We start from the raw sequence: 27,913 nt of genomic DNA on the forward strand, positions 1-27,913 counted from the left end.
TGGCTTCAGAAGTTCCATGGTAGAAAAACAATGCTAAAAAGCCTCCAAAACACTCATGGATATTCATAAATGAACTCCCCAAATGGGAAGGCCAACCAGTGTTCACAAGACCCCTTCACTTGCCAACAAAGCACAGAGAATAAATAAATAAGTTGATGTTTCAGAACTCTTATTTCCCATAAATACAGAAATCTTGCAATTATCTCGAGAATTGGGCACTCTTTAAGACTTAGCGTTTGTTACATTGAAATGGGAAGCTGAAGGGTGTGGAGGGCAGGAAGGAGAAAAGTGTGGCTCTTAATGGATCTGGCCTTATGTTTCTTCAATTTTTATCAGCAATTTTATGCTCTACAGGTAGTAAACAAAAATGGTGACAGCCAAACATGCATTTTGCATCATAACAAACCTGCTAGATCTGCAAACAGTGGTTGGAGGCGCTCCTCTGCACAGGGAGAAACAATGGCAGTTATTAGCAGCGTTTTTCTCTGCTCACAGGATCTGTGTGTTCTTCACTCTCAGTGTCAGCTGTCACATGAAATGATGGGGACTGGCAGTTCAGAATTTTAAAAGTTCAGCTCCTTTCAAATTCACTAAATGAATAAGAGCAGCCTAATTTAGGCTGAAGAAAAAGCAACAAAAATCCCCTGTAAGTATGCAAGGTTTTATTCTACTTTTGCATGCCTAGTATGCACAGAGAATGTTAAATACTTTTCAGCTGGATACACTGTTAATTCTATGAGTGAGAAAGATTTCATTAGGTAAGCTTCAGGCAAGAGTGGGCTACAAATGGAATTCCCTTTTATTTTCTGAAATTCACAGTATATGATCCATAGCCAATGATAGATGGTCTATAAACTCTCTCACTGTATTTAATTGCATAAACTTCCATTATATTCTGCTATTAACATGGGAACACTTTGACAGAAGATCTCAGAAGGGAGTGGGGAAGAGAAGGAAAATACCAAAATCTTCACTGTTAACATAATCAAAATAACCTCAATATCTTTCAGAATTGTATTCAACATGAAAGTTCTATGCATATGATTTTAAATAGTTTTTCAACCAATTAGTTACTTTTAATTTTGGTTGCACAAAAATCTATTAATCACTATTTAATTATCTAGAGCTCTTGCCTGCCTAATTAGAGCTTTCCGTATTGCATCCTCAACTAAACCAGGGACCCCATCAATTCATTTATCTGATACGTATTTGGTGCTCTGGTGAGTTAATTAATGAAAAAAGAAAAAAACTCATTTAAATGGTTCATTCAAAAAAAACCTTATTAAACACTTTGAACATTAAATAAGCTGACTGATTTTATTGGGTTTTCATTGCTCTAAAAAGCATTATATAAATGCAAAATCCCATGTGACATTTCTTGGTAAATATACATTGTCAAAGAAACCAGAAGCAGCAGTGATGAGCGTTTTAACAGCCTGAGGCAGAGGGCTTGAGAAATTTTCTACACACAAATGGGGGCAAGGATTAGATAGAAGATTTCATTTGGAATTTTCTGGTGTTAGAAACATTAAATGTGGTTGTGAATGAAATTACATTGTTATGTTCCAGGTAATGTAATGTAAAAAATGTTCTATGCTAGACCTGTGCTTACAGTGCTGAAGAAAACTTAGACTGATTTTCTGAATCCAAAGTGGCCCTGTCCTACAACCCGTTTTGCTCTGCCTTGTCCAAGGGCCATGCTCTCTCCCTTTCAACTTCCAGCCCAGATGAGAGCATCCCAGAAAGTGTTTCTGAAGCTTATGTGTTGTACTCATCCATGATGTTCTCACAGCACCTGGGAACCAATGTTCATCTGCATTCTGGGGCAGTGGTGGACTCGGATGTTAAACAGCATGACCTTAGCCTCAGAAAGACCTGAGTATGTGTCTATCCCCAGCCATCAATTATGCTGTTAGAACTAAATGAAATTATCTCTGTAAAGCATCCAGCCCTGTGCCTCACACACAGTGAATGACTATTTGGTGAAGATCGCATTCTATTGCACTTGTCCCAGTGTTTCTCCTAGATCTCAGTTCCTTGTGGAAGAGATGCATGACCTGTCTGCAGATCTAACCACTCTGTCTGTCAGTATGCATAGCCATGTTTGTATTCAAAATGGATAGAAAAAAAAATAGTAAAAAAAGATATTTGAGGGATTTGACGAAATTGGGACATTAAAGCTAAATTGCCCTCCATTTTATATTGAACAGTGAGAATTCTGAGACATGAGTCTGTAAATTCTACATTGATAGAACATAATTCACTTTTGAAAATATTAGCTATTTAGCTATTAATAACATCTATACTATTTTCCCTGCAGTTTTATAAAATTGTCAAATAAACACAGGTATCTGATTCCTTATCTAAGTATTCATTTTATGAGTCTTTAAAAAACTATGTGTACTTATTTATTTCAGAGAAAGGAGAAAGAGAGAGGAGAGTATGGGCACATCAGGGCTTCTTGCTGGAACAAACTCCAGACACATGTGCCTCTTTGCATATTAGGCTTTGTATGTGTGCTGCAGAATTGAACTTGGGCCTTAAAGCTTTCCTAACAAGCACCTGTAACTGCTGAGCCATCTGCCCAACCCTCATTCTGTGCATCTTGCCAGTTAAGGAATTGCTCATAGAAAATTAAAGTTGTCACAACATGAAAATCTTCACTAGTGAAATGACCAATGACTTCATGGATGGGTCTCTCACCTAAACTTAGGAGATCCTTTCTGGGTTACCATCATTTGTGCTGGCAGTTGAGAAGAGCACATCTCTGTTATAAGACAGAGCAAAGGGGGATGTGATGGAATGATATACAATTAGTATAGGATTTCTCTGAGACATAAAGTGGATATCTTCATCAGTTACAATCCTGTTGACAATGTATTGCCTGTAACTTCCCATGCAAATGGAAAAGCCACAAGTGAATCGTAAATCATTTCACATATATTTCAAAAAATGGGTTCATACAGTGAAAAAAGTCAAGGAGAACTGCCTAAGTCACAGGTTAAGATTCTATAGTTCTATCAAGGTGAGAGGATTCAAATAGAAGTCTGGGCTGGGGAGATGGCTCAATGGTTGGAAGAGTTTTCTTGAAAAGGGGGAAGTTAAAAGATGATAAAATTCAAAAAGAACAATTTGAAGAGCAAATATTCAGGAAACTCCAGATGAGTAAAATGGTGAAATACTTTTACCAGCTTACTCATCTGATAAACCTTCTCTTGATGTTAAAAAGTATAAAGTAGAGCTAAATGACTGGCTTAGTGGTTAAGGCATTTGCCTGTAAAGCCAAAGGAACCAAGTTCAATTCCCCAGGACCCATGTTAGCCAGATGCTTAATTCTTCAACTATTCACAGAACTTATGAAGAATTTTTCTTGTAACTTAAATTTTATTTGAAAAATGTGCTCATTATTTTAAATTTCGTATTTCTAGCTTAAGTTCTAGCCAGTCTTTCCCCATTATTGTCATTGAAATGCTGGCTTTGATTTTAACTGGATTTGTGGTAAAAGGTCTATCCAGTTAGATTCATTGTAAGTAATCTTTGCCCTGCTTTGAGGAAATATTGGTTTTTGGAATTGCCTCCACCAGCTCTCTGTCTTTCTGCTCTATCCCAACATCCTCTTATGCTTCCAAAGGTCCTACCTGCAAAGGTGGCACTTAAATTCATGAATAATGCCCTTTGAAAGAGAAAGGAAATGATGTGTTGCCGAGATCTTAATAAACAATCCTCATCTCAACATAAGGCTCTGTGCATGGTATAGTTTACCTTTTCCAAGACTCTTTAGCTCAGAGAAATAAGGGAGAAATTCTCCTGCAATGAAAATGAGCATTTAATCCTTGGGGGCTGCATCAGTGCAATGATGACCATGTCTTCCTATGATATATCTTTTGTATATTGCATATAATATTCCAGAATATTACCTGATCTTTTTGCTTTCTTTTCTGACACAACCACTGGTTGGGTAAAAAAAAAAGAGAATTTATAAACCAAGTTTTCATGTGTCTTCCTTTCTAATGTTAAAATCCCTAAAAGGAAAAATACATAATACCAAACTATTTATATTTTATTTTGTAATACTTTGAAAACATATTAAAATTCAATATTCTTTGAAAGTATTCTATGGTCTGTGACTATCTTTTATGCAAAGATATTTACTTTATATCATTGGTAATTGTATATTATACATCCTGTGTTTTTCAAATGTGACAAGGTAAGTACTTTTGTTTCCATTTTAGTGATGCCTTTAAAGAAAAATTCAAATGCATTCATCAGAATGCTAGGGTAATTTTTTTTCTCCATCCCCCTGTCAAGTTAGTTCAGCTCTAATTCAGGCAAATTCCTGACACATATCAGAGTTCTATTTACTGATTATCTATTCTTCCCATTGGGATCATAAGATTTTAAGTGAAAAAAATCTAAAGATTTATTGCTAATGGGATTCTACAAATGTTATCTTTGTTCAGGGTAAAAGTAATATATGATCCTGACTTTGAACAGCATCTTTAATGGTCCTTTTTTGAATATGTATAACTCATTTAGAGACCAAGGATGGATAGTAACTCATCATTTTTGCTACCTACCTTAAAATATCTACATTTTCTCTGTTTGAAAAATAACATAAACTTGTGATTTAATTGATGTCATAACTCCGATTCATCACCACATTCATTGTAAATGAAGAGGCTCTGGATAATGAACAAATGCTTATTGTTCACCAGAAGAAAGGTCAGAATGTGTTATATTTACATTTATGTCATGTCTTATTACTAAATCTGTATAAACCATCTCCTTTCATTATTTCTGAATGGGAGACTGATGATAAGTGCTATTTTCAAGATTTTTTTAATCCTTTTTATTTGTCTAGCTAATTTGTGTGCTGAAGCATTGCAAAGCTGACTCTATGTTTTGCTTGTTAAGTTATTAGAGATTTGTAGCCCCCTAAAATCAAGAATGAGTTCCTAAATGTAACATTTGCATGGGTCGACAGCTTCAGGGGATGGAGGTCAGATGCCCCAGTGAAGGAAGACGAAATCTGTCTGCATGATCCTAATTTGCTTTGAATAATAGACATGGTGCTTGGAATGGGGAATGATTTTTTATTAGGTTAAGCAGCAGGGAAGCTTATGGCTTATTATTTTTACCCTAGATATAACTGAAGGAATGGGTGAGTAATGAGAGGGCCATAGATAATCATAATGATACCAGGCACTGCACTGTGTGTGTCTGGGCCATAGCATGGGTTTATCAGACCAGGATGGCCAGCAAGCCAATACAAACTATACATATTCAGATTACTCAAATCTTTATTACATCTGCAAATAGCTACTGGCATGTTTTTCCTTTGCCACTTTATAATTATAATGATTCTGACTCCAAGCCCTATCTTACATATGAAAGAATATGAATTAAATGTATCACATTGTGGTAGGGAAATGAAATTGTCCCCATGACACCTAGCAGTCACACAATCAAAGCATTGACATTAACAGTGTTCTTTTGTTCCTGGGACACCTGAAAATTGATTCCTTACCAAGTACAAGTCTATCCATTTTTTTTTCCCTTCTCTGTCCCTCCCACCCTTCCAGAAAACTCAGCTCACCCTGTTTCTCATTTGCTGTGTTCTGTCCCTTGTTTAAACTAAAGAGAATATAGGGCCAGTTCTCTTTTTTCTCAAGCATAAAGTCTCTTCAGAATTCAATTCAATGAGATTGTATTTGTTACAATGAACTCAGATTGTTCAATGGGGCAGATTGAAAAAATGCTGAAAAGAGTTCAGGGGTTCACAGGGTGGGGGCTAGCTGTACGGTGGGGGAGTGTGGACTTACACATACCCCATGTTTGTTAGGGTCTAAAAGCACTGAAAAGGATTTGTTCTGTTTGTGTAAAGGGCCTCCGTGCTCTGGGTCTCTAAGATGTCATTCCAAGCTTTCTAGTGCGTGAGCTATTCCCTGATCTTGGGCCTGACATGACCAAATGCAGGACCAGAGCTCTCGGGGTCTGAGCCAGTGCTGGTCCCTGTGGTCACATCCAGGAGTGTGCCACCCAAAGAGTTCACTTACTCAAATGACATATTCATATTAATATATGAATTAGAAAAATGTTTCTGTCTATGATACTAGTTTAACCATTGTTTGACTGAATATTTTCAGCTGTTGAATTAACTGCAGTTAAAAGACCTAAGACCACCTCCTAGGAGAATAAAGGTAGCTCATTACGCAAGGTGAGGTAAGTCATCACTGGGGCCATCAACATCAGCAGCTTGAAAGACTGCTCCAAGCTCTGCTGTTGCACACGGGTCATGATTTGCTCATCACAGGTTTGGTATCGATGGCTTGAACCCACCATTGCCCTATGCCTTATGACTGGCAATTCCATATGATTATGTGATAGTCTATGATTCTCTTTGATGCACAAACACAAGGATCTAGAGATGGTCCATGGACACAGAAAGAACACAGCATTGTGGAGTATACAGTTGTCTATATATGTGTACGTGTTGAACAGTATGCTGTGTTCCTTCTGCGTTCATGGAGCAACCTAAACTGGTCTTTTTATATACTGCTATTTTAATTTTTCATTCATTTGTCTAGCTAATTTTTCCTACCATGGACAATAGCTTAGGAAGTTCTCTGTAGCATTTGTGGTCATTTTTGGTAGTAGAACAGTATATTTATTTTTAGTTATAAAAATACCCAATTAATTCTAAATGAAATTTTGTTCATTTTAAAGCTTGTTCCCTGTGCCAACACAGGCTTGCCTTGCAACTGGATGACCAGAAATGGGAAAGTAGGGTTAGAGGTACAGAGGTTTCTGTTTTCTCTGCTGATTTCTCACCTTCTATAACTTTCTTTCCTAGTACCTTTTTTTCCCAAGGTAGGGTCTCACTCTAGTCCAGGCTGACCTGGCACTAACTCTGTAGTCCCAGGCTGGCCTCAAACTTATATAGATCCTCCTACCTCTGCCTTCCAAGTGCTGAGACTAGAGGCATGTTCCACCATGCCCAGCTACCGTGTACCCTTTCTGTTGCAAGGTCCTCCAAAGCGGGAAGCTGTATGATAGAGACTGGTGGAAAGCACAAAGGCTCATGTAACATGCACTGAAATCCCTCATCTCATGGATGGCTTGGGAGGCTCCTTAGAGGTCCACATTTTGTACCTGTGTGCTATAGCCTTGCTGATGCTGCAACACATTCAAGCTAACTACCTTTTCTTCTTCTCCAGCTTTTAACTTGGCACTATGTTCAATGGCTCTTGCCTGACAGTAAAGGGTCCTTTCTAAATAGTTCTAGTCACCATGAATATAGACCTCTTGGTGGATCCTAGCCACTTCAGCATTAGTGCTTCTCAAACAAGTCACTCCTACCAATACCCTCTTCATAATCTACTCCCATTCTATGCAAGTGCTAGACCTAGCACTTTCTAAAGATCACAAATATCACAGCTTGAAACTCACATATCTCTTCTAATTGACAGCCCCTATGTTCTAAGCATTGGAGCCTTTCACAGAACTGTGTAAAACAGAAATACATAACCTTTATGTTAAGACAAAATAGCAAATTACCATTTTAAAAATGAGACACAGGGTCTGAATCAACAGTTCTCCAAAGAATATATGCAAATGTCTTGTAAGTACACAAAAAGTTGCTCACCATCATCAACAGTCAGCTGAAATACCACTTCAACCTATTAGGATGGCTGTCATCAATAGGATAGATAATAAAATGTGTCAACCAAGATGAAGAATTGGAACTCTTACATGTTGCTAGAGATTGCGTAATGTGTGCGGCCACTTTGCAAAACAACCTAGTGTTTCCTCCAGAGTTTAAGAATAAAGTTATGTTATAACCCAGCAATTCCACACCTAGACCTATTACCTGAAGAAAGGAACACATATGATACAAAGCCTTTTCCACAGATGTTAAAAGCCAAATTAGCATTAGACATAATGGCCCAAAGTGGAACCACCTTTAATGTCTATCAATTAAAGAATGAATAAGAAAAATGTAGCAGTCCCATACAATGAAATTCTTACTATTAGATTTTTTTTAAAAAGTAAGTACTGATACAACATGAATGAAACTAGAAAGACATGTGTACTGAAAGAGCTAATCTCAAAAGACAGAAGACATATATTGTCCATATGTAAGAAATGTGTGCAATAGAAAAATCTATTGAAACAGAAAGCTGATTAGAAGTTACCTAAGATTAGGGACATTGTGAAGATTAAGGGATAAGTGTGAAAGGTGAGAAATTTGTTTTGAGGAGCAATGAAAGTGTTTAAAAATCAAGGCATTGGCTGAGGCGATGGCTTAGTAATTCAACACTCTTGCTTGCAAAGATTGCTGGCCCAGGTTCTATTCTGCAATTACTCACATAAAGTCAGTTGTACAACATTGTGCATGCATCTGGAGTTTGTTTGCTGTGGCAAGAGGCCTCCTCACCATCTCTCTTTCAAATAAGTTTAGATAAAAGAAACAAGATACTGTACAAATGTATTATAAGCCATTGCTGTATACTTTACAATAAGTACATCATTTAGTATGTAACTTGTATCTCATTCATGCTGGGGGAAAACACTAGTCACACTATCTTCCTTGGAAAAGCTGCCAGATTTTCTTTTTTAGGTGAGAAGAGAAAAGCTAGTCCTTTGCAGAGAAGTCTTACACCTTTCTTAGAGTGTGCAATACTTAACACTGATTTCCTCAGCTTGGGAGTCCCAACCACTCAAAGACAGAAAGAAAATCCCATTTAACAATGTGTTAAATTACTAAGAATACAAAACATTACTTATAGCATTCCACTTATCTTTTCTTCATGTCCAATTTCATGGTCGTGATTAAATTTCCAAACTTAGCAGAATGGTACATGTATTTTATAGGCAACATTGTCCTCCCAAGTGATTTAGTTCCCCATAATTCTGTTGGTTATGTATTTCAATTAAAGGAATAAGTGGTAGTCTTACAATAAACCCAATAAATATTTGGTAGCTGCCCAACTAACTATTCTAACAAGAATGTACTTTATTACTTCATTAGTATCTACCTACTTATTCTCAATCCTATCAGTATTTTTAAGTAGCCATTTTACAGAGAAGGAAATTGGAGCCTAAAATGATGATGAACTTGGAGAAATTAAGTCAGAAAGTGTGGACTGAAACTGAGAGTTTTTGTATACATTAGTACATTTCACCATCTTAGTGATCTTCTATGATCAGTCCACATGTGAGCCAAAGTTAACATTGCTACAAAAAATTAACAAAGTTCAGCCTTTATAAATAAAGATTTTCTTTTTAAAAAAAAGAAAAGAAAATTTATACTTGCTATTTTTGACACCTTACTTAACTTCCTGGATGTTTCCTCAGTACCCGACACGTACAGTGTAAGAGGTAGGGATATTCCAATGTCCATTTTACAAGCAACTCAGATGCAGTGAAGAGCAAAGGCTTAAACAAAGTGTTGTATTTTTTAAGTGAGAAAATTGCATAAATTGAAGAAAGGTTAAAAAATAGTACAAAATTAGCCCAAAAGATAATTTGAGTGTTATAAAAAACTAATAGTCTGAGAAGAAATAACTTTACAGCCATACTTTTCTACTCAACTGTAAAACAGAGTAATTATAAGTCAAGTACTCAGAAAACTTATGACCCAAACCACTTCCATGCAAACTCTGCATTACGAGAACACTCAAGACAAATGAGAAGCACCACAGGGTAGATGACGATCTAAGACAAAAGGAAGCATTAGCAATGGAGTATTCACGACAGAAAAATAAATTTAAAGAATTTTTGCTGAAAATCGAACATTATCATGCTAGAAATATATTTCTTCACAAGAGTATAATGGCATTGGGCTCATTAGATTTCTTCTGTAAATCAATTTAAATGATATAAATTTTAAATTTTTATATTTTGGGTTGGATGTATGGTTCAGCAATTAAGGCACTTGCCTGCAAAGCAAGTTTGATTCCCCAGTACCCACATTCAGCTAGAGTCCCAAGATGGCTCATGCACCTAGAGTTCTTTTGCAGCAGCAGGAGGCCCTGGTGTACCCATTCTCATTCTAGCGCTCTCTCTGTCTCTTGCTCTCAGTATCTCTCTCCCCCTCATCTGTCTCTCAAATAAATAAATAAAAATATTTAAAATTTTGTATTCAAGTATTATCTATACTTATGGAAGCTTCCAATAAAAGTTTTACAAATGGATTTAAAAGTAAAACATCACAGCTGGGTGTGGTGGTGTATGCCTTTAATCCCAGCACTTGGAAGGCAGAGGTAAGAAGATTCCCATGAGTTCAAGGCCACCTTGAGACTACATAGTGAGATCCAGGTCAGCCTGGGCTAGAGTAAGAACCTACCTAAAATAAATAAATAAGTAAATGTAAAGCATCAGGGAGGATAAAAGAAAGTAATGAGCTAGACATGAAAAATGCCATAAGTGGAACTATGGAGATTGCTTAGAGGTTAAGGAACTTGCCAGCAAGGACCCAGGTTTGATTCTACAATGCCCACATAAAGTCAGATGCACAAGGTGGCACATGTATCTGCAGTTACTTTGCAGTAGCTATAAGGCCCTGGTGCATCCAATCTCTTTGTCTGCCTCTATTTTTGTGTCTCTTTCTCTTTCTCTCAAATAAATTCTTTTAAAAATAAAAATTATGCCATAATATAACCCATTGTTCCATATAATTAATGTATTCTAATAAAAAATTTAAAATAGCAAAACATCAGCCAGTGGGCATGGTGGCACATGCCTGTAATGCAAGGAATTGGGAGGACATGGATAAAGGAGGATCAAGAGTTTATGACCAGTCTAAGCTGCATAGTGAATTTTAGGCTACAGGAAATTTTGTCTCAAAAAACAAATTTATGGAATCAATTACAATCAATTTTAAATTGGAATGTAAGTATTATATGTCTTGGAAAGGTAAAAAGGTATATTACAGTCATGATTTGAAGGTTAAGTGTCCCCTATTACCTTATGGTTTAAATACCTGATCCTAGTTGATGGCATTGTTTGGGAAGGTTTAGAACCTTTGGAAGGTAAGGTCTTGATGGAGGAAGTATATCACCAGGGGCTGGCCTTGAGGCATTATAGCACAATCCTGCTAGCTCTTGCTCCTTCCTCCCTGCTCATGTGACAATATAATGCCAGCTGCTGCCATGTATTTCCCCATCATGATACAACTTTGCTCAAAACTGTAGGTCAAGGGCTGGAGAGATGGCCTAGTCATTAAGCGCTTGCCTGTGAAGCCTAAGGATCCCTGTTCGAGACTTGATTCCCCAGGATCCACGTTAGACAGATACTCAAGGGGGTGCACATGTCTGGAGGTTGTTTGCAGTGGCTGGAAGCCCTGGCAGCATACCCATTTCTCCCTCTCTCTCTCTCTCTCTCTCTCTCTCTCTCTCTCTCTCTCTTTGCCTGTCACTCTTAAATAAATAATAAACAAAATTTAAAAATACTGTAGGTCAAAATAATATCTTCCTGCCATAAACTGATCTTTGGTGGGTATTTCATCTCAGCAATGAGAAATTGACATACAGTATTCCCAATGTTCTTCAGTTTCACATTCTGCAGCTTTAATTACCTATTATCAACAATGATTTGAAAATATGAAATGAGGCTGGAGATATGGCTTAGTGGTTAAGCTCTTGCCTGTGAAGCCTGAAGACCCAGGTTGGAGGTTCGATTCCCCAGGACCCACGTTAGCCAGATACACAAGGGGGCACACGAGTCTGGAGGTTGCCTGCAGTGGCTGGAGGTCCTGGTGCACCCATTCTCTCTCTCTGTCTATCTATCTGCCTCTTTCTTTCTCTGTCTGTAGCTCTCAAATAAATAAACAAAAAAAAATTTTAAAAAGAAAATATGAAATGGAAATTTCCAAAAATATGCAATTTGTGAGTTTTAAATTGTGCCATTCTAAGGAGCATGGTAACATCTTTAACAGTCTAAGGCATGAATCAAATCTTGGTCCAGAATCTTTACAGTCTAAATGCCACACACCTGCTAGTCATGTTCCAACTGTTATCAACACACTTCCTGGGATCACAGTGGCAGTGTTCACAGAGTGCTTAGTTTACTCAGCAAATTCACAAGTCACTTACTATTCATTGAAAAAGTAAAAGAGGCCTGTTCCTTCTACTTTAAACTTTTTAACATAGGTTAAATTCTCATTAGCATAGATATTACATTAATAGTATCACTTTAGATTTTTCGTTACTTTGCATTTTTTAAAAAGGTTGATATCCTTCAGCACATAAAAAAAAAATAAGATACATCCAAGTATTACTGGTAATATTCTGTCTGTAGGTTACATTCTGGATGATTTTTAATCTTATTTTTTACATTATGTTAATTTCCAAATTTTCCATGTATAATATTTTTCTGCTCAAAGAAACATAAATACTGTGATAATGTTATCTAAGACAATTTTGAAACTGCAATCTAATTCATGTTTTCTAATTCTGTCACCTGCACCTTGAAGGTCATAGGCACATAAAATTGGGAGTTTCTCCAATAATAAGAACTAATTTTATATAAGCTCCTTCAATGAATCTCCCCTTCCTCTTTACTTATTCTCCAACTCTGTAATAAAGGAAAGTGTTTACCATAAGTGTAACAGGACTGTCACACTATTAGTTCCAGCCCTGACCACTCCTCTGTGGCACCAAGTTCTGCTCATTACAGTCCTGAAAAGTTTAGGTTCTTTTCCTCTGCTTTATATCATTAGTCATGGACCTTCCACCCTCATTCAAAACTAATAGGATTCTAAGTGGCAAATAATTAACCCACATTAGAATTATAAAATTATCAACAGGTTTATTAATGTTTCCCTTACAAAAATAACCACCAACACTTCCATCAAGAGTGCCAAATATCCTTTCCCAAAACAGCCTTAGGGATGTATAGATGAAGATCATGTAGGTAAACCATTTACAGAGCATTCCAGTGCTTAAGTTCGATGCATTGATTCTTCTTGGCCTTCTTTCCCCCATCCTTTTATAAGCCCTTTACATCTATTACCTGCCTCCATTCTGCCCACCACTCTTCCCTAACAAGCTGACTTTAGTCTGCATGACAATTTCTGTTAAAAAAAAAAAAAAAAAAAGTTGTGGGACAAAGAGATGGCGAAGAGCACAAGATGCATCATTGAGTCCATTCAGTGTGTGCTTCTCTTGCAGCTTGCTAGCCCAACTGTTTCTTTTGGATTCTTATTGTCTATCATTAAAGAAAAGAGAAAGAAGCTATTATAAATCCTACCAGAAAATTTGAGGTTCCTAAAGCCCACACAGTGGCAGGAAAAAAACAGTCAATGGAATTCCTGCCCCTGTAACCAGAATGTATGTTGTGAAAAGTATAAGTGCTGTCCATCTGTAAAGGTATTCTTGTTATGGTTGTTGTCACATCCAATTGACTCTGATGGGAGAACCTAGTTCATTATTAAAAGCAGAACAGAGTCACTGGGGTGACTGTGGATACGCCTGACAGCCAAGAACAACCATGATAGCCCTTAAAGGGGACCAGCAGCTGACTTCAGAAACTTTATCTAATGGGGTCTTTTGCCTTAATTTCTACGAAAGAAAAAATCATTAATCCATTAAAGACATGTCTATGATTTTTATAAATACTCATGAATATTTCATAAAGTGATTAAAATTGTTAATCCTGCTTCCAATTAATTTGAAACAATTCTTAGAACTCACATATAAATAATAGGCAATTATAATGTTTTATTGTGTGTCATTTATATAACTTAGGCCATTAAAACTACATTTCTGATGTGATATATTTTTAGAGCAGTATGTCATTCTTTGAAAACAAAAGTTTGTTTTTACTTGCTTTGACATTCACTAGTTTTGTGGAGACAGGGGCTGAGGGAGTGTAAGGAAAAGAACAGTCAGCTCTAAGAATGGAAAGAATGGTCTGTCCTCTGAAATACCTTACTAGAACTCCAGGTTCTGCACAACTCCCTTGCTCAAGGTATTCAACATGCCTATGCCAAGAGAGAAAAATGCCATCCTGGAAGTTAAATGAAAGGATAATTATGTTCTTCTTCCCTTCTTTCTTCATACTTTAACTTTTCAGTATGCTTTATTATTTCATGGAGAGAAATGAGAGTTTAAATTAGGAGGCAATATAGAATCACAGAAAGCTCCCTTTCTGACAGAGCAGCTCAAAGGGACCATGACTTTCTAGATGGGATGTCTTGGTCCAATTCCATCACCTTAGTTTCTTCACTGTAACATTACGAACATGATACTTTTCCTATCCACCTTGAAAGGAGTTTTTTAAAGTTAGCTAAAATACATATTAAAGATATTATATTATATAAAATATCCTGCAAATTACACCAAAGGTACTAAATTAACCATGCCGAGTGAATTACTTACATTTTCATTTCTTTGAGACAGCTCCCTAATGTTAAATGAGAGAACTGAAACTTTCATTTGGAACAAGTTCCCTTTGCTAATGATCTAGCGATACATGTCTACCGTTTCTTTAATTTTAAATGGATAATTTCTTGAAAGTACAGGATTTGGAGAGAAATAGTCTGAGAAAGGTGGTCCAAATGTCATGGCAAATTCTGTGCCAGCATCAGGTATGGCTGGGTGTAGTTGGACATCCCCTGAAAATATTCTGAGCCCATACTCTTGAGCCCCAGGCCTGAATGGAAAATACCCACTTCTGAACAAAGGCTTTTGTCAGTAGCTTGACTGACCCTGAGGCAGAACATTTCCACCATTACTGGCCAAAGGAAGCTCTTTGCCTGTTGTACTTTGTAAGACCTGATTCTAGTCTTTGACACAGGAAGGCATATTTATGACATTTGGCTCCGTTATTCAACAGACTTTTCCTTTCTGTGTTTATGAGAGTTAGCATTAAATATTACTGCTCCAGCCTACTGGGCTCTTTCTGTTTAAAAGCATGTGTGTTCTTTGTGCTTCTGGCCATTCTTATGAGACACGGATCCAGACTTGCTTATTACTCTTATGTCCTTCCATAAAAGGTATCTGAATGAAGACAATCTTGTATTTATTATTTCTGGATCCATTAACACAAGTCATCTTATTATTATTAAATTATTATTATTAAATTATTGCTATTATTATTAAAACACACAGCCCATGTAATTATCTGTGACAACACAAGAAGACAGGCACCTGTATTATACACCACTAGATGTCTAGAATACTCTGACATTCTTTAGCAATGCATGTGCTCTGGCCAGCCAATGGTGTGTTGCTCTTAAATATTTGACTTGCTTAGGGGAAACTCATCAAAGATGTAAAATAGGGGTTAGGGTTTTAAAATGTATCTAAACTGTATTCAAAGTTAACATAAACACAAAAAGAAGTTGCATTTTAAGCCAGGTCCATAACATAATCAGAACACAGGATCTGACATTACATATTCTCCATTTGCAAATGCATGCCTTTCTAAAAAGCTGCAATTAATTACAAACTAGTTTTGATGCCGTTTTTGCTTTCCTTAAATATGGAGTGAATTCACCCCATAAACTAATGAAGCAAAGTAGAGCCAAATAGAGACCAGCTGGCTAGATGGCTCAGTAATTTTATCCACATGATAGATTTTATGACCCTTTCACTGAGTAACTAGTCTTTATTCCTACAATCAGCATCAGTGACAACTGGGGGTGGGGAATTATTAAAATCTGGAGAAAGAATAGGCGCTGTTTGCTTGAAACAAAACATCACATTCCTCCATACACTTCTCTGGATAATAGGTGCCGAATTCCAGGTCTCCCTGGCTTCCAAAGGAGCACACCGATTACTTGCCACAGAGACATAATAAGCAACCAATGTCCACATAATCGTTACCAATACTCCATTAACAGCATCTAACTGTGTGGCTTTTAACCATACAAATTGTTTTTTGACAGCTTGTAACCTTTTCAAATAGTTTCCTTTGGGCATTACACCACACTCAGAGCTAATTTTAACTTTTGCTTTGTCTATAATTTATAAGTTTCTTTGGAGATGCATGATGTATTTGAAGAGAATGGTTACATTCAAATAAAAGCTGAAAACAAAATCAATTACTGTTTTAATCCATGAAACAAAAAGAATGGAGGGAAGGACTAATAAACAAGAATTACCACAGAACCTCTTTTAAAATAATCAGGTCAAACCTACTTAAACAGAATTACAACAGCGCAAAAATAAAGTCTAGCACTGGAACATACAAACGTTTGCCTTCAGATCATGCAGTTCTATAACCCACAAATGCAAGATTCCAAAAAGTCTTTAATGAGGCTGTCAGTGAACAGCTAAACTCTGTAACACTCCGGAAGCAGAGAAAATCTCTAGGTTTGCCATTTCCAGATGCTGGAATACATCCACTAAAGGAGGAAGAGTATTGTTCCAAAATCTATTACAAAAAAAAATATATGGATTCTACTCTAAGATCATAGATCACAAATTGTTGGCACCAAAGAGAACATTGCAAACCATCTGGTCAGGCTCAAAATCAAGAGTAGTGGCTGGCTTGTTCTAAATCTTTCTCCTCCCTTACTCCCCACACATAGCCAGCCAGCAAATTCATCCTGCTCTATCACAGGACAAACATTTCTTCCACTGATGCAACCTCAGTACATGAGCGCCATCACCTCTCACCCAGGTTATTACCAAGGCCTAAGCTATGTGGCAGCTAGCTCCAGCCCAATGTGGCTTCCCTGCCCCTTTTCGTACATCATATGAGCAAAGACTAGTATTACATTTGAATATGACTGTAAAAAGTACGAAGAACAGTAATATTTCATGGCATGTGAATTCAAATTCTTGTGTCCATCAATAAAGTTTTATTGAAACACAGCCATGCTCATTCTCTCATGCATGTTGATGGCTGCTTTTGCTTTAAAACTGCAGATGTGAGTTGGTGACGCATAAAATGTATATCCTACAAAGCCTCCATCATTTATTACCTGGCCCTTTACAAAAAATAGTTGCCAAACTCTATCAATTTTCCATTACTATACTTTTTGTCACCATCAATTCTTGACACAACAGTTATCTACTTAAAGCAAGCCAAGTTTGCCACTTCCCACTCAAACCCTCATAAACTATGCTGTTCAGTACAGCAGCCTTTAGCCAGCTATGTATGCTGGACAGCCTGAGAAGTACAGATTGCAAAGAAAGGAGTGAGGTTTTATTTTTTTAATATTTTATTTATTCCAGACACATGTACCACTTTGTGATCTGGCTTTACTTGGGTACTAGGGAAATGAACTTGTGCTGTCAGGCTTTGCAAACAATCGCCTTTAATTTCTGAGACATATCTCTAGCCTGAAGTTTTATTTTTATTATATTTCCATTTCTATTTAATTTCCACTTAAAACTGACAAAATGTAACTATTAGAGAGCTTTTAAGTATGCATGAAGCAATTTCAGTTTGTAAATCTACTATTTGTTGTAAATTTTGTAAACTCTCACTGTAGTTCAAGTACATTCAGTGAAGATTTTGCCATCGAAATGGAGATGTACCATGAATGTAATATGTACATTGGATTTTAAAGAATTACTCCAAAATGAGAGTTTAAAACATCTCATCAACAACTTTGGTAGTGATTACATGTTGAAATGATAATTTTATACATATTGAGTTAAATCATATGTGTTATTAAATCTAATTTATTTCTTTTTACTTTTTTCAAGTGGTACTTAAAATTGCATGGTGGCTTGTATCATATTTTTGTTAGACAATGCAATTCTAAGGGGTTTACAAGCAATAAGAATAAATTCAAACTCCACAGTATTTGCAAGATATCCCATTGCCCCTACCCTCCCCTTCAATCACATTTCTTGTCACTCTACTCTCATTGTTTCCACATCCTGTCTCTCAAAGACAACAACCTAACTTAAAAAATATGTTTATTTATTTGAGAGAGAGAGAAAGAGGCAGATATATAGAAGGGAAGAGAATGGACATTCCAGGACCTCTAGTCAGCCACTGAAAAGAGGAATTTAATCTGAGTCCTTAGGCTGTGCAGGCAAGCACCTTAACCACTAAGTCATCTCTCCAGCCCAAGAACCTAATTTTGATCTCACAGTTTCCCTTTGAATCAACATTTGGCCTTACTCTGGGAATTTACACTAGATGTCATAATCATTCTCATGAGTCAGTATAACTAAATGGCTCTCTTTAGGGAGAAATTTTTTAATCCACCAGTCACCTTTTATTACTCTACCCAGTTTTCTTTTCTCCATAGCTGTTATCAATACCTGGAATTTTCTTTTTTTTTCTCTGCCAAATATATACTCTTTTCCCCTCCACACAGAGGGCAAGAATCTAGTTGTGTTCATTGCCATATTTCTAGCACTTAAAACAATGTCTATTGTTCAATAGCTATTTCAACAAATGATATTTCCTTTGTGGCTGAAAAACCAACAAAAACCATAGTTAGAAGAGTTAATGACATAGCTCAGAATAAAAACCATTCTCTCTCTTTCAGCCCAGAACAGTGCCTCTCCTGGTCAGAGCCGCAGCGACCTTCTGCCTCTCTGTGTGAAGCTTTGTCAGCATGCCAACTTCAAAAGCAAAAGGTCAGTTAACTCAACCATTTAATTCACCCATGGGCACCTAAAAATTTCTTAGTAGCTTCATTGGCTCTCTGAAGTCCTTGCCAGGTTGTTAGCAGCTTCTGAGGTTGCTTCTCAGATGACTTTTCCTCTGGGCATGAAAAATAATCACCAAAATTAAAGAAGAAAATCAATGGCATTTAGTCTCTCCCTCTCTCTCTCTCTCTCCCTCTCCCTCTCCCTCTCTCTCTCTCTCTCCAATGTGATAGCCACAAAACAGAAGAACTAGGTCATCAGGATGGAAGAAAAACCAATTAAATAGTTGCAAGTAACAATACATCCACTACCAGACAAGACAGAAAAATAAGCACCAAGGATCAGGATGCCCTTCCTCTTTTATCCTTTGCATTTTCCTGTTTCATTAATTAACATACAAACTAGGCTCAGTTTCCTACAAATTGAGCGGCAACCCAAAGGGTGATATTTGAAGACCACTTGAAAAAAATGTACATTTAATTCCTCAGTAAAATTCTAATTTTTTCCATCTTTATAACACTATGTATTTGAGCTATGAATCCCTCTTAAAATCAGATATTGCAGATATTAGCACCTTAAGTAAAAAGTGTTTAAAAAGAGAACTGGTGGGAGAGTGTCTATATTATAACTTTGTTTATGGATAGATATATTATGGCAAACATACTATATCCCAAGGTATTAAAAAGCATATTAAAGACCTTTTATGTAAATACTTACTTTCTTCCAGCTAAAAAGCACTTAGGATTCTCACTTATTTCCTCACTCATCATTGGGAAAAGATATTTTTGTTTACCTCCACATGCATTCATCAAGTGTTTCTTGAAATGTATCACCTGAAGTGTATGAGATATCTTTGCTAGCATGAAAGGAGGTTTAGATCCTTGGGTGAATGTGGTAGCATGGGACTGTCAGTGAGCAAATCACTGTGACTAAGTGGAGGCTTTATTGCATGACAAAAAAGAGAGAGATGTATATAGCTCTGAATGCATGAGATGAGAAAACTAACTGACAGGTTGAGTGTTGGAAGTTTATTCTGTCAGTAATATGAAACTACTGAAAATTTCATTACATGAATAAAATATTTTTATTTATTGCATAAAGTGTCATATTTAGGAGAACATTAATGATGAGCATTTGTTGAGAACCATATGTTAAGCATTTTACATGCTTATTTGTCACTTAAGCCTCACAATGACCTTAAAAAGTAGGTAACACCTTTACTATTTCTATTTTACAGATTAAGAAAATGAGATACAGCATACAGCTAGATTAAATATCTAGCTTACTGGCACACACAGCTAGCGTATGACAGAACCAAGATTCAGACTCATGTGGTCTGTCCTGAAACTACTAAGAACAACGGAACAGACCATAAGCATAGACAAGGCTTCTGCTGTCCTACTTGGAGCCTTCGAAACCAATTCAGAAAAGATGCTACTTCTGGGTGAACTCAGCAAAGGATATGGCATTTGAACAGCAAGCGTGTGTGTGTGGGTGGGTGTGTGTGTTTAAAAAGGATCCCCCTTGTGAACATACAGCTTCATGCCTTTGAATGTCCCCACCAGCAGACTGTTGAGTATTTGATTTTCAAGTGAGTTGCTGAAATAAATGAGACCTTTCTGTCCCCTACCCATCTGTAATGGCAATTATATGCCACAGAATCTTGTTTCAGAGACAGATCTCTGTATAAGTGAGTATTACACTGGTGTACATGTGTACATTCACAAAAGTAAAAGCAAGGAAAGAGATTCTGTCCCACTTTTTGGGTTATGACAGTGCATGAGCATGGAGAAAACATAGAATCTTAGAGTTAAGAATCTGAATTCCTAATGAATTCTCTTAGCAATTTATAGAAATCTTTATTAAAGATTAAAGTTCACAAAGTTCACTAGAAATTCTACTGGAGATTCAAACTCATGTAGATATTAAGAAAGGAGAATATTCTAGCTGAGATCTTAGCCACATTACTAATAATTTTATTAAGAGGAAGGGAATTATCCAGAAAAATTTTGAGGAATAAATGTCATTTGATAATGCTATGATTTGCCTACTAACTTAGACAACTTTATTTATATGCATACAGGGTATATCCAGTACTCTATACAAGATACTAAGATAGTTCTTGATGATTCAAAACAGCATCTCCCTTTCTGGATACCAAATTAACATCGTCCTTCTGACTTTGTCATGTCTACCTTTGTCTGTTGAGTTCAATCCATTTGCTTCATTTCCTGACCCCAGTGAAGAAAGCTATGAAAATTATCTACCTCCAAAGACCAGGCTTGTTGCTCAGCCATTCCTACCCCTTGTTCTCTTGGCCAGTTGTTGTCTGGACCCATGGTCCAATATTCCAGTGTATGGCTCTTCAGACATCCTACATCTTAGGGTCTTTTATACCTGAGAAGCCCTGGCCACACAATGTAGTATTGCTCATCTTAGTGAGATAGGAACAAAGACATTGAATGCTCCCTGTTTTTCCTACCTTCAAATGTCTCATGGGTCTGGTCAAGGGAATAAGAATCTGCTTCCTTTTCATAACCTGCATCATGTTTGACTGTTTACTTGAAGTCTAAAATTGATACTGGCTTTAAACCCTAGACCTTAAGTATAAATAACTACTCAAACATCATTTGAGGTTAGATCATAAGCTGACTTAAAATTAAAATTTGCCTCAAATTATTCATGGTTTACATTATCAAATTAACAAATTCATTAAGTCTCCTAAGGAGCTGAAGTTCAAGTTGATTGTGTTAAGGTAGTGCAGAGAATAAAACCATAGTATTTTAAAGAATAATCATTTATTAGCTTTCAGAAGTTCACAAATAGGCTTCAAGAAATCTATAAACTCTCTGAAATGATATACTATAGACAAAAGTGTGTATATAATTTTTTTCTATAAAAGAGTTTGTAGATTTCACCAAAATTTTAAAGTTGTCAAGGAGCTATATTAGTGAGCATTGTCTTATCCAACAATTATATTCTCAGCAAATAGTTAATACCCTAGCACACATTTTTGCCTCCAGAGAAAAGGCAACATATTTGTTAACTACATAAAGCTCATTGTCTTCCCTGCCATGGCTTTTGCCTTGTAGCACTTAAAATGCTTTAAGAGGTTACACATCATAAATCATAATCAGTAAGAGTCTTAAAACACCAAATATGACTTTGAACAGTCAAAAATTATTTTCTTATGAAGGCACATTTAAAGATCTGATATTGGGCTGGAGAGATGGCTTAGCGGTTAAGCACTTGCCTGTGAAGCCTAAGGACCCTGGTTCGAGGCTCGGTTCCCCAGGTCCCACATTAGCCAGATGCACAAGGGGGCGCCCACATCTGGAGTTCGTTTGCAGAGGCTGGAAGCCCTGGCGTGCCCATTCCCTCTCTCTCCCTCTATCTGTCTTTCTCTCTGTGTCTGTCACTCTCAAATAAATAAATAAATAAAATTAAAAATAAAGATCTGATATTATTACTAGTGAGACAGCCACAAAACTGTGTGTGTCAACATTCACTCATAATCTGCTGAATACTTAAATATTGCTAAACATTTAATTTAACTCCTTTTTTTTTTTTACAATGTGATAGCTTTATCCTAAATTCCACTCATGAGATGGCAGTGGTATGTTGTTATGGGGTAAGAGCAGCAAGAAAGAGCTAGTAGCTACAGCACAGGCCCATCCTTGCAGCTTCTTACACTGAGCATTTGGTATATCTGGATCCAGGTGACAAAGTGCTATTATACAACAAGCCTTCCTTCCTATGATGTCAGAAAATCCTGCTGTCCCTCCAAAAGGAATTCATTCTGGTTTAGATAATGTCAATATCTTAAGCACACATAGAAGCACTATTTATTCTATTAAATTGGAAAGGTTATTGGTCATGCAAACCCAGTCAAATCTCAACTTTATCTGATTTTGCCATCCCACTGGGATCACCTAAATCACATTCAATCAGAACAAATACAAGCTTTTTGACAGCAGAACCATTCTACAACCAATACTGCATAATGGAGTCTTTTTCAACTAAGGTCAACGGGGTTAGGATATTAGTTGTCAAATCTTTTTGTTTCCCCTCCCTCCCTCTTTCTCTGTCTCTATTTTCTCTCCCTCCTCCATCATTATGTTTATATGGCAAACAATAAAAGGAGAAGTAGCTTATCTTGGAAATGAGTTGTTTTGTTTTTTTGGTTTTTTTTTTTTGCATTTGCCAACTAACTATCCATAGGTTAAAAAATAACTAAAGGATGATTTCAAATTAAAATACATTTTATAATTAACTTAGTTCCTACAGTTTGGACCAGGTAAAAGTACCAAACAGATTTCTAGGGAATGAATTTGTAGATCCATCTTATTATTGTGCAGCTACTGGGTGAATTGTGTGAAATTTAGACTCAGTTAAAGAACTCTAAGTGGCTTTGTGATTAATATGTGCTAGTGGTAAATCACAATTATACCACATCTGAGAAAGAATGGTGTGGCAAAACCAGATTTAGGTAAAAGTCTCACTTATGGTGCTCACTTTTTATTGTTGCTGTAACAAATTACCACAAACAATACATAAAACAGCACAAATGTATGGTGCTGCAGGTTTGCAGATCAGAAGGGTAAGGAGAGTCTCACTACTCTAAAAATCTGTGCCAACAAGACTGCATTTATTTCAGGAAGCTGTAGGGCAAGATAATTTCTGAGCTTTTCCTAGCATCCAGGGTCCATGCCTGGGAATGGCAGTCTGTGGCCCCTTCTGCTGTCAGGGCCAGTGATGGCATATCACATCAGTTTCACCTCCTCTTCCAAAGCAGACAATCTTGAAGATCCCCCACAAGTAAATCATTCTGATTTTTGCATTTCAGAATTGTTAGATGATTCTACTGAAAAAAAAAGAGAACATGATCATTTGTGAGCAAAATTATGTAATTTTTTATTAAAAATTAGGCAGACCTAAAGAATATTTCCAAATGTCTAAGGCCTAAAAAAGCAAGTTGATTTGTTACAATCATTCTATGCTCCTCAGCAAATGCTTTGGTTTTGCAACTATAAGATCACTAATTTCCATTATGGGTTATATCATGAGGATGTGAAGGACGTACATGAGGCAAATATGAGCCTGCCCAGCCTAGAAGCTTATATATACCTGCTTTAAGTACACATGCAATCCACAGGTCTATAACTCAGAACTTGACACTATTGACAACATCCTTTTCTGACAAATTAGACAGATTCACTCAAGAAGTGAACTTTTTGCTCTAATGAGCAGGACAAGTACAATCTTTTCAAATTTTTCTAGCAACACCTCTTTTATCCAGATGCTATACAAGCAGAAAGGCTGTGCAATAAAGTCCTGCTAAAGAAATATAATTTTCTTATGAACTATTTTTCCATTATATAGTAACTATAAGTATATTCTGTTGGCAAAAAAATGGTTCTCAATATAACAAATTTATATATAATCGCACAGCAAATCTTTTCAAATAACACACATAAAGGAAAAAATATGTAACTTTCTATAAAAATTAATACCAATACTCAAGTATCAACCACAATTTGCTACATTAAAAATAAGGCAATCAAAATGCAGGTAGTAGAAGATACAGAAAATATAGTTTTTAACCTCTGGCTACATCTGCTTCTTGTTTGTTTGCATGGAAAAGAGGAGACTCAAGCCATATCAATTCCTAAATTTTGCACAAACTTCAAGAACCCTCTGTATTGTAACTTCATTTCTGTGGTCTTTACATTAAAAATAACTTTTTCTGCACTGGAGAGATGGTTTAGTGGTTAAGGCATTTGACTGCAAAGCCAAAGGATCCCAGTTTGATTCTCCAGGATCCACGTAAGCCAAATGCACAGAAGAGTGCATGCACTGGCATTCATTTGCAGTGGCTGGAGGCCCTGGCACACCAATTCTCATTCTCTCTCTCTATCTCTCTCAAATAAATAAATAAAATATATTTAAAAGATAAAAAATAACTTTTCTAATCACAAAGTTTTAGAGTGACTTTCCATACCTATTGACCCCACATAGATATACAATTAGTTCATTATGACACCCTTCTTAAAGCACGTAATAAAATACACATATTCACACACATGTACATAAACACACACACACACACACATGCCTGCATACACACACACACATATGGGCACAGTAACTCCATTCAGGTCTCACTTTGCACAATTAAAAATAAACTAATCTGCATCTTTGAATGAACTCAAATGAAATTACATATTATGAAGACAATATCTTTGATGATATATATACACACATATATATTAAATAAATAAATAAATTTAAAAAGAAAGTGTTCAGGCACCTTAATCACAACACAAAGAAAGATATCCCCCCCCCCGCAAAGAGTTCCAAATTATATTTATTCAGTATTCTTTCACAGTGCAAAATTTGTTAGGTTAAAGTGAGACAACACAAAATCATCACTTGAAAACATAAAATATAAATTAATATTTATAACTATAATGAGTTCTTGCTTAGCTACACTCTAGCATAATTTTTTTTGTGTATTCTTATCAAGATTAGATGTAAGGGCTGGAGGAATGGCTTAGTGGTTAAGTCCTTTGCCTGTAAAACCAAAGGACCCAGGTTGGACTCACCAGGACCCATGTTAACCAGGTGCACATGGGGGCACATGTGTGTGGAGTTCATTTGCAATGGCTGGAGGCCCTGGCATGTCCATTCTCTGTCTCCCTTTCTCCCTTTCTCTGTCAAATAAATAAATAAAAATAATTAATTAAAAAAGAAAAAGAAAAAACTAAATGTGAGCCAGGCATGGTGGCTCATGCCCTCAATCCCAGCACTCAGGAGGCAGAGGTAGGAGGATCACTGTGAGTTTGAGGCCACCCTGAGACTACGTAGTAAATTCCAGGTTAGCCTGGACTAGAGTGGCACCCTACCTCAGAAAAAAAAATAACAAAAAAGATTAGATTGTGCATGTGACCCATCTGCAAAGTAAAGCCAATTAGCCTGGGAACTAATATCAAAGAGCATTTTGATTCACTTCAAGCTTGGGGTGGAGTTATCTTTAAACAACTTTGCTTGCAAATGTAGAAGAGCAAATTGCTCTGAGCCAAGCAACAGTTCTTTCCTGACTCAACGCCTTGCAGTGCTGCATTTGTAGCTGGTTGGAAAGCCAGGAGCCTACTTGTGATGCAATATTTCTCCAACACGCAGAGGGAGAAAGCCTGAGGCAGCACTGTGATAGCAGCCCAGACCCAGTGCAGCAGACTCTGGCCTTGGGAGCAGAGCACAATCCATCCAGAGAAATGTTCCAATTCAGACGTCCTCGTGGAAAGCATAAAACACAGTTGAATCTTAAATCTATTTTACATGACTCACAACTTAAAGCACAATATCTGCTCTGTGCTCTTCTCCAAGCACATGATTTTAAATAATAATTTCAGCTTGGATTTTAATATTCTTTCCAGTAGGCTTTTTCCTAATGAAATTTAAGTGATTAAAAGCAAACAGACCCACAGCCATCATCCCTCATCCTGCTAGCAGCATTTGTGTTGTGGGTTTATTTATACTTCTGAAATAAATTTAATTGATGCATACCATCAGATTTTTCTCTTTGACTTACAATAACTAATGTATTTCTCACATAGATTCAATACTGATCTTGGAATACATGACTATTAGAAAAGTTCACATCAGTTTATCTAAATTATTCAGATTAAGGAAAATTATGAGAGAAATTTCTTTCTTAGATCTACCTTTTCTATGTCCATGACTAATTTAAGTGATAATGAAAATTGTAATCATCACTGGCTGGAAGGAAAAGATTTTATTATAAATGAAGTATACTACTATTTCTAAATTCTATGGAACTTGCAATCTGATTTAAGGGTTTTCCCAGAATCAACTTCTGAACATTTGCAATGCTGGTTACTCATTTCATTAGAATCTAATCATTCATTTATAATCCACAGAAATTTGTTTTCTTCCTCTGCACATGCTGACCCAAATATAATTCTTATATTTTCCATCATCTCATAAGGTAAATACATAACACGTTTCATATGCAAACCTATGTGATTGTCCATAAGAAGGCTTAGTACAGGGGAGGACTTGAAGACAGACATACATAATGGAAAACACCTAATGTAAATTAGCAATACTGAAATGTCCATGCTTTAGACCCAATGCATTTTTCAAAATGGAAGACATGTCAAAGTATATGGTTTGGCTTAAAAGTAAATGAGATATTTTGATATATGGTTCATATATTGCTAAAACACATTACTTTCTTTTTGTCTGGGGTTGATATGTTTGTGTGGGGAGTGGTATCCCGTTTACTGGCGTGCTACAGATTTCATTCACCTATGGTGGCCAGAGCAAAACACCCAGGGTCCTGCTCCATCTTTCTTCTGACCATTTTTGTTTGATCTGGAGTCTCTAACGGGTTTTTTTTTTTTTCAGTAACTCCTGTGATTCCCAAGTCTCTGCTCTGCCAAGAGACTGGGGTTACTGGCATGTCTGGCCACGGTCACCTGTGAAACACATTTTTCAAGGACGTGAGTAGAAACAAAGGGTTGATATCCCTTACAATACATTTTGACTCAAAGTTCTACACAAATATAATCTGCCATCCTTTCAGACTAAAAAGCAAAAGGCTGTGTTCATTTATGATCTTTAACTCCCCCAAAATGCAAAGCACTAATTGCACACCCAAGTGTGTGCTCAAGAGAAGGGTGGAGACAGTGCTTACAACACAAAGCAAAAGCAATCCCAAAGAGATTTCAGACAGTTTCTGAGACCAAGCCTTCTGTCCCAGTTGCAATGTGGCATCTCAGTGAGTTTCTGGGTGACTTTCCTCTATGCTGCTGCAGGACAGCAATGGCTTCCAAGACCCCAATGGAAACAGAATGGTCATCCCTCATCACAGACTCACTTCTAGGGACACCAGAAGGAATATAATCTAGGCTAGCACTGGCCCAAACCTGATTGCACCTTAACATCATCTGGGAGATTCAAAAAGAGGTACTGCATTGCATGGACCCCACTTCCCAGCAGTCCTTGAACACTATACCTGGATGGGTGACCCCAAAATTGGAGATATTTAAATATTTATTCCCCAAGTGATTATGATCAACCCAACTTGGAAACTATCAATAATACCATTTACTGACCAATTAGCCTTGTTTGGGCTGATACTAATTGATTATGTCCAGGCATGCAAATTGTTTTGTTTCTTTGATTGCTTTTAGTTTCTTTTTTTCTTTTTTTTTTTTTTTTTTTTTTTTTTGGTTTTTCGAGGTTGGATTTCACTCTAGCCCAAACTGACCTGGAATTGACTAAGTAGTCTCAGGGTCTCAGGGTGGCCTTGAACTCACAGCGAT

The 27,913-nt window shown here is 36.7% G+C and overlaps 1 long non-coding RNA gene across 1 annotated transcript in view; it reads left to right on the forward strand.

Moving 5' to 3' along the window:
- Positions 1 to 455: 455 nt before the first annotated feature.
- LOC123462732 overlaps positions 456 to 27,913 on the forward strand; it is a 42,158-nt gene continuing 14,700 nt past the window's right edge. Inside the window, exons 1-4 of the long non-coding RNA XR_006638493.1 lie at positions 456 to 646; positions 6,147 to 6,222; positions 18,461 to 18,551; positions 26,994 to 27,088. This is a non-coding gene — a long non-coding RNA (uncharacterized LOC123462732). The remainder of the gene's footprint in view (positions 647 to 6,146; positions 6,223 to 18,460; positions 18,552 to 26,993; positions 27,089 to 27,913) is intronic.

Source organism: Jaculus jaculus, chromosome 8 (genome assembly GCF_020740685.1).
Source record: "Jaculus jaculus isolate mJacJac1 chromosome 8, mJacJac1.mat.Y.cur, whole genome shotgun sequence".
NCBI lineage: Eukaryota > Metazoa > Chordata > Mammalia > Rodentia > Dipodidae > Jaculus > Jaculus jaculus.